The following is an 8463-nucleotide window of genomic DNA, read 5'->3' as shown; positions in this document are numbered from 1 at the left end:
GAATGAAGTGCCGTTGAGATGGCATCCTCCGTACTCCTGTTCTTGCAGTAGGCAAACTGATAGGGATCCAATGTGGGGGGTAGGCAGCTTTTGAGGTGTGCCAGGATCAGCCTCTCGAAGCACTTGGTGATGATGGGAGTAAGTGCAACTGGGCGGAAGTCGTTGAGTCTTGCCGCAGTGGAGTGTTTTGGCACCGGCACGATGGAGGTTGTTTTAAGGCACGTGGGGACAACTGCTTGGGCAAGTGACAGTTTGAAGATGTCAGTCCAGGCGTCTGTCAGCTGCGCAGCACAGGACCTGAGGACGCGCCCCGGGATGCCGTCAGAAAGTGGTTATGCTCCTCAAGGCAGGAGGCGTTGCGGGATGTGGGGGTGGTGTTGGTGGGTCTATAGTCCGTAATGGTCTGGATGCCTTGCCACATGCGTCGGGGGTCGGAGTTGTTGAAGTGCTCCTCAATCCTTAGCTTATGGCAGTGTTTGGCCTTCTTGATGCCCCTCTTCAGGTTAGTCACATTCAAGTCGTCACATTTATTTATATAGCACATTTAGAAAACAACTCTCATTGGCCAAAGTGCTTTACATTGTTATAAGAATAGCACAACAAAACAAACTACATAGATATATACATGTAGCCCTCATTCAGAGGACGTCAGGAAAGGCTTGGGAGTATACATAAGTCTTTAGTCTTGACAAACGAGACGATGGAGGGGGAAGTTCTGATGGGAAAGGGGATGCTGTTCATCCAGATTAGCCCTGGATGAACTGTAGGCTCGGGCATCGCCTGACCTGAAAGCAGTGTCCCATGCTTTCAGCAGTAGCCTGATCTCGCTGTTCATCCATGGCTTCTGATTCGGGAATATGGTCACCCGTTTGAGGGAGGTGACACTGTTGATGGTGGAGTTTATCAAGTCCAGAACAGAGGATGTATAGGAGTCAATGTCCGTGTGGGAGTTACGGGTGGCCTGGGCTGCAAACGCCTTCCAGTCAGTGTTTCCAAAACACTGCTGAAGTGTGGAGTCCGCTTCCTTTGACCAGACTTTAACTGTCCTCACAGTGGGTTTAACCCGTCTGATGAGTGGAGAGTACTTTGGGAGCAGGAACAATGAGAGGTGATCAGACTGTCCAAGGTGGGGGAGGGGGGCGGCTTTGTAAGCTTCAGCCATGTTTGTGTAGACTTTGTCCCGTGTCTTGTCTACTCTAGTGGGGAAGGAGACATGTTGGTGGAATTTGGGGAGTACAGTCTTCAGGTTGGAGTGATTGAAGTCACCCGCAATAATGAAGGTTGCCTCGGGGTTGTGAGTCTGTTGTTTGCTAATGGCAGTATGCAGCTCTTTCATTGCAAGCTTGGCATTAGCATCAGGAGGGATATAGGCTGCAGTCACAACAGTAGAAGTAAACTCTCTGGGCAGATAGAATGGTCTGCATCTAACCAAGAGGAACTCTAAGTTAGCTGAGCAGTGACTCTCGAAGATGGTAGTGTCCGTGCACCATGCTTTATTTACATAAATGCACAGACCCCCATCTCCGGTCTTACCGGGGTCTGTTGTCCTGTCCGCTCGGAGTAAATGACGCCCGTTAGCTGGATGGCGCTGTCAGGAACGTAGGTGTTGAGCCAAGTTTCTGTGAAGGTCAAGATGCTGCAGTCCTTGATCCAGTTGTGGGAGGTGATCTTTAGCCAGAGTTTGTCCATTTTGTTTGCCAGTGAGCGTACGTTGGCGAGGATAAGGCTAGGAATCGCTAGCCTGTGTGGGGCTAGCTCTAACCGAGCCTGTGTGGGGATAGCTCTAACCTGGCCTTTAACCCACCTCTGCGTCCACAGCGGTGCTTTTGTTCACATCGCCGTCTGTTGGTGCTTCCGGTCGGCCGAGCTGGCTTGGTGCCCGCTGGTGTTCGGCCGCTCCACGCCTCTGCGGGCGATTTGCGGCAGCACCAGCGGGCTCACGCCGGCAAGCGGCTGCTCCCGCTACGGCAAGTTTCAAGAGTGCACGGCGGCTGTGGGAGCACCAGTGAATACACACCAGAGAGAAACCCTTTGTGTGAGCTGAGTGTGGCAAGGGTTTCACCCGCATGTCCAGCCTGTGGCAGCACCGATGTACCCACAGCGGTGAGCGTCCCTTCCCCTGCCCGTCCTGTGGTAAGGGCTTCACCCGCCTTGACCACCTGCTGGAGGACCGGCAAGTCCACACTGACCAGCGCCTCTTCACCTTACCGACTCCTACAGCCTGCTGGCACACCGCGACATGGATAGGCGCTGTTTAGGTAGACACACAATACTGGAAGGAACGCTGCTCTCTCTCTCTCTCTCTCTCTCTCTCTCTCTCTCTCTCTGCCCCACAGCGATCCCCTCAGATCTCTCTCTCACCCTCCTGACCCGCCCCACTCTCTCTCTCTTACACTCCCCACTCTCTGTTTTTCTCTCCCCACTCTCTCTCTTTCCCCACCTTTCTCTCGTCTCTCTCCCCTCCTGACTCTCTCTCACCTCCCCTCACTCTCTCTCTGTATCTCACACTCTCCCCGCAGTCTCTCTCTGACTCTCCCCACTGTCTGTCTCTGTCTCTCTTTCTGTATCTATCTCTCCTCTCTATCTCTCTCTGAACCCCACCCCCCCCCCCCTTATTCCAACCTGTCTCAGCCTCTCCCTCAGAATTTCTCTCTCCTGACTCTTCTCATCAATTTCAATTTCAATTTAAAAACGTTATTGGCATGATAAAAACATTGTTATATTGCCAAAGTATAAAACATGACATACATGTTTAAAATGCTTATAAATACATGTTTATAAATACAAGTATACAGTGCATGGGTAGATATGTCCCTGTACATAAACTCGCGATACACCTATAGCCCTTTATTGATGCTACACGTTCTTGCAGCTGTAAGCAGTACAACACAATAGCAAGTTTAGCAATTCAATATTAATTTATTAGTGTTAGTTAATGTCATTTAGTGTGTGCGTACATATGTGAATGTTGGTCATTCACCGTCTCTCAGGTGTTGGTCATTCACCGTCTCTCAGGTTATGGCATGCTGTTACGTATTGTGCACCAAGATGTGCCGTATTTCCTTCGCCAAGGATTATTCTTAGTTTTGATGTATCATCTAGTTCTTTAAAGTCAGGGGTTGCCACACTGAGTTTGTCAAAGTATGCTTTCCTTGTTTTGTCAATTTTCTTGCATTTAGGAGGAAGTGCACCTCTGTTTCAACCTCATCTGTCAAACAGTGGCCGCATATTCTGTTTTCTCTTGGTTGCCAGAATCTCTTCTGTCTTCCTTTTTCAACTGCCAAATAGTGGTCACTTAACCTGTATTTGGTGAGGGTCTGTCTCTGCTTTATGTCTCTAACAGTTGAGAGATAGTCTGCCAATGTATAATCTCTTTTTAGGGCACGGTAACATTCTAATCTGCTTTGGCTTTTGGTTTCTTTATCCGAATGTTCCAAATATGTTTCATTACATTGTTTGATAATTTAGTTCACTCTAACTGGTGATTGGGGGGTCAGTATTGATCTGAGGCCGGTCAGGGTTTAACTGGATAGGGTTTAACTGAATAGGGGTAGTTATTCTCAGTACCAACTGACACAGGGAACTCTTTTCTGGGTTCCCTTCTTGTGTTTGAAGGGCTTTAAACTGGAGGGTATCTGGGGGGCTAGATTTAAGGTGATTCCAAAAATGTAGTGCTCTTTTCTGGATATTTATTATCAGTGGGTATCCACCTAGTTCCGCCCTACATGCGTTTGTTGGTGTTTTCCTTTGGGTACGGAGGATGTTCCGACAAAATTCCGCATGCAGGGCCTCCGTTGTATGTTTTTCCCATTTACTATAACTATGGTGACTGAGCGGACCTCATCTCTCCCCCATATTCCTGCTTTTCTCTCTCTCTGTCTGTCTGTCTCTCTGTCTCTCTCTCTCCTCCCCTGGGTTCCCACTCTCTACCCCAGGGCCCCAATCCACCGGGGCCTCCTCCCCCCCCAACCCCCACACAACCCCCCCACTCACCGGCCGGCCAGCGCGGCCCCGCTTCATCTTGGCCCTGACCAGGACTCCGGCCTCGTCTTTGGTCCCTCCCGCTGGTTGCTGCTCCACATCGCTCGCGGTCCCCCCCCCCCCACACGTCACTTGCGGACGCCCCCCACCCCCCCCCCCACATCACTCGCGTTACTAGGTGCTGACTGATGAATAATGTGACCGAAAATGCTAACAGCGCATACAAGGGAATTCAGGTGGTTCAAACAAATTATTTGTATTTAAGGGTCGGCCTACAAACCCGTCCCGCGCACGTACGGTACAGATCCACATCTCCTCCCTTCACCGGCGAGAATGTCGGGGTCCCGTGCGGCGGGTGCATTGTAGCAATGTTACAAAATTTTGAGATTTAAAAAATCAAGTCTGTAATTTATCCCATCATATAAAGCATTAAAAGAAGTTTAATTTGACACCTAATTCACTTTCATATCTCAAGTATTTAAAAAGTTATGGCCATTTTCATACTCGGAAATTAGCATCTTGTTCCCTATTGATTTTCTATGGACATAACAAAAAAGCTGTGATCGTGTGCTGTCAAAAGGCCATAACCTTCTTAAAAATTAAGAGAACTGAATGACATTTTCAGTTATCGTAGATTGAACCATTCTGAAACAAATATAAAATAATCTAACTTGGATGACCTGAAATTAAAACATATAATTAGTTAGTTACCCAAGTGTAGCAAATTTCAAATTTCAATTACTAGATCTAAACATCTATCCATTTCTTAATAAATGATTAACATTTTTAAATAGCCCAAGTGTCCAAATAATATTCATAAATAATTCACAATAAAACATGATTTTGAAATCTCATTTACATTAATTTATAGGCCAAATGGAAGGAATTTAGTGTTCAATTGCTGTAAATTAAAATCAGCTTTCCAGTGGGTTCCTGTGGAACGCGCTGGTTTAGAACGTTCACATTGCGGTAGATTTGTGCCCTCAAATGCCCAGAAAAATACTGCGGGATATAATGGGGCGAAAATGAGCTACACGCAATATTAAACTTGTATAAAGAGTTCTAAAGAAACCCCTTTTAATGTAAAAATAAGGTACATACCTTTAATTGTTTGCTTTATAAAACCCTGGGGCTGCGAGAGGTCGCGGGTTTAGAGAGTGATTTTTAAACTACTATAACTATTATACAAGGCCATAAAAACTAATATTACCTTTTGCGACGGGGTCTTTCAGCGATTTTTCGTTAATGATTTACTAGGCTGAACATTTTTGATTGCAACAGCCTAGTAAAAATCGCGTTTTAAACCCGCCCCCTCAAAACAGCGCCAAAATCACACACACGGGCTGGGGCAGATTTTCAACGACGTTTCAGGTAGGCTTTGCAACATACCTAAGCATTGGGGACCTGGGAGACAAACACAGTGAGGCAGGCGAGCGGGGCACCGAGTGTGTGGGTGAGGGAGCTGGAGACACAACCAGGGGTAAATCTGCAGCTGCAGCTCGTGAGGGAAGAGAAAGTCCGTCAGTAGATGGGTAGATTGGTGGCGTAACATCAGGATATGAGACATCGCCATTGGGCCTGATTCCGCCAACGCTAAATGCCAGCAAACTGCGCAGGACACTGCCATTGGGAAGTAAAATGGCGATGTGAAAATGACAGAACAAAGCAGATGCTCAAGATATGCAATAAAATTGACAATGTTAAAGGAAACAGGCCACTGTTAGCTGTGGGTGAGGTGAAATTAAGTTACAGACAATAAGATTCAACAAGATGACTGATTCTCATATGACTTGGGTGGGGGAGGGATGGAGAGAGAGGGGATGTGAGGGTTACTTGATGTTAGATGTCAATATTCATACTGCTATCAATAAAAGGGAAGGTAGACAAAAATGCTGGAGGAACTCAGCGGGTGAGGCAGCATCTATGGTGCGAAGGAAAGAGGCAACGTTTGAAGAAGGGAGTCTGAAGAAGGGTTTTGGCCCGAAACATTGCACATTTCCTTCGCTCCATAGATGCTACCTCACCCGCTGAGTTTCTCCAGCGTTTTTGTCTACCTTTGATTTTCCAGCATCTGCAGTTCTTAAACATCAATAATAAATAGATAACTAAAACCAGAATGACATTTCTCAACTCAAAGTTTGACAAGTAGCCAAGTGTCCTGACCTGAAAGTAGCAATGTTACAACATTTTGAGATTTTAAAAATCAATAAAAAATCAATAAAAAATCAATAAAAAAATTTATCCCATCAGATAAAGCATAAAAAGAAGTTTAATTTGACACCTAATTCACTTTCATATCTTCAGTATTAAAAACTTTATGGCCTTTTTCATACTCGGAAATTGTCATCTTGTTCCCTATTGCTTTTTCATTGACTTAATACAAAAGCTGTGACCGAGAACATTTAAAAGCCGATAACTTTCTTAAAATTTAAGAGAACTGAAATAAATTATCAGTTATTATAACATACCTACTGAAAGGTTGCGCATATTTTTCTCCCAGCACTTTGTGCCTATCTTTGGCAGACAGCATCTTTGGTCAATTTGGATAGGCAATGTTTCATGTCTGAAGAAGGGTCGTGATCCAAAAAATGTCCCCTATACAAGTCTTCCACAGACAGACACAAAATGCTGGAGTAACTCAGCGGGACAGGCAGCATCTCTGGTGATAAAGAACCTTCTTCAGACTGAAGTAGACAAAAAGTGCTGGAGTAACTCAGCGGGTGAGGCAGCATCTATGAACAGAAGGAATAGGCGACGTTTGGGGTCGAGACCCTTCTTCAGACTGTGAGTCACAGGAGAGGGAGACACAGAGGTAAGTATAAGGTGTTACTCCAGCACTCTATTATCAGAATGGTGTCAGGTTAGGGAAATGGGAAGTACAACAAGACCTGGGTGTTCTTGTACATCAGTCACTGAAAGTAAGCATGCAGGTACAGCGGACAATGAAGAAAGCTAATGGCATGTTGACCTTCATAGTGAGAGTTTAGTTGAGGAGCAAAGAGCCCTTTCTACAGTTGTACAGGGCCCTGTTGAGGCCACACCTGGAGTATTGTGTGCAGTTTTACTTCGGAGTCACGTGAGTGACTTCGTGAAGAACCCGCTTACAACGCATGCGTGTCATTACGCTAACGCATTGCAACTCGTCATTGTCGGGAGGAACGGCGGGGTTTTCGAACCTGCAACAGTAAGGTAAGTGAACATCGTTCTTTACTTACCTTTTTTCTACAGAAGGCTGTTGGAAGCTGGCGGGGGAGAAGTCTGCAAGCGCCGACAAGGACAGCAGGCAGCCAGCAACGGCCGGTGGCACGACAGTCTCCCTTAGCGGGATTTCGTGCGACTTCAGCTCCGGGAAGAAAATATCAACAAGGGAGCACTCCGGAGCCGACACAGCCCCAAAGACCGACGCTACATGGGCCTGGGGCTGTGGAACAGGTAAGAAAATTCCTTACCTTTTTCTTATTCTTTCCAGGAAGGCTGACGAGCTGCCGTTTCTACAGCAGCAGTCAGCCAGCAACGGAAGTCGGCACCACTCTCCCATAACGGGAGCGAGTGCCAACTTCACCCCATACGGGGTGGAGGGAAAAACAGAGCCAACAACCCACAAAACAGTGGGTTGTATTAGGGCTCTGGCACTTTTTAAAATTAGCGGGTCCCTAGGAACAGAAGGACCAGCCCCGTAAACACCGGGGTCGGTCCGAGCGGCTCGAACCCGACACGGAGGGAACGACGTTCACCAGGGGAAAAAATTAAAAGTCGGGAACAGCAGGTAAGAGACTCTGCGTTTCCTTCCACTTACCCTTTAGGTGCAGACATGGACCGGGTCCATGTAAGCTGCAGAAAGACCGCGGAGTGCAGGCAGCCGGCAGGAGAACAGCAACGGCAGCCAGCAGCGGCAGCGGCAGCCGACAATGGCAGGAGCAGCAAAGGCACTTCGACTCCCGGAGGGGAAAACACTTGTGCCCGACTTCGCTCCCGCAACAGGGGGCAAATTCATTTCTGGGGCAGTATGCCAGTCTCGCTTTGGAAGCGAGTCTGGCTTGAAGCAGCGCTAACGGCCAGCGCCGAGGCCAAGGACATTGCAGTGCAGTTGACTGGCTGCAATCCACCGTGAGGGACCAGTAATGTGAGTACCGGGGTCGGTCCCAGCGGATTTTTTAGTTAGAGTGATCGCTTCTTGGCCTTTTGGCTAAGATCAACTATAGTAGCTGTTTATTATCAGTTTTAAATCTGATACGTCCCTTATCTAAGGACCATATAAGCAGGAGTCCCCAGAACTGAGGGCATTAGAGTGGGGTTGACCGGCTGAAACGACCGCAAGAGACCAGTACCGTGGGTACCGGGGTCGGTCCCAGCGGTCTGAGATAAACGAGCAGCCAGGAGCGCTGAGAGCGTTGGAGCCGGGTTAAAGAAATGGACTAGGTGGAATCAGCTGTGCCAGATGTCCTCCACACCGGCCATATCCACTCCACGGAAGGAAGGACA

General features: G+C 47.5%; 1 pseudogene; it reads left to right on the top strand.

Annotated features, from left to right (window-relative positions):
* The first annotated feature begins 8147 nt into the window (after positions 1–8147).
* LOC129693880 (U2 spliceosomal RNA) lies at positions 8148–8251 on the top strand (annotated as a pseudogene).
* The last annotated feature ends 212 nt before the right edge of the window (positions 8252–8463 follow it).

This window comes from Leucoraja erinacea, unplaced genomic scaffold, assembly GCF_028641065.1.
Source record: "Leucoraja erinacea ecotype New England unplaced genomic scaffold, Leri_hhj_1 Leri_457S, whole genome shotgun sequence".
NCBI classification, from domain to species: domain Eukaryota; kingdom Metazoa; phylum Chordata; class Chondrichthyes; order Rajiformes; family Rajidae; genus Leucoraja; species Leucoraja erinaceus.
The sequence above is the reverse complement of the archived record's forward strand: the minus strand, read 5'-3'. Positions and strand labels throughout refer to the sequence as shown.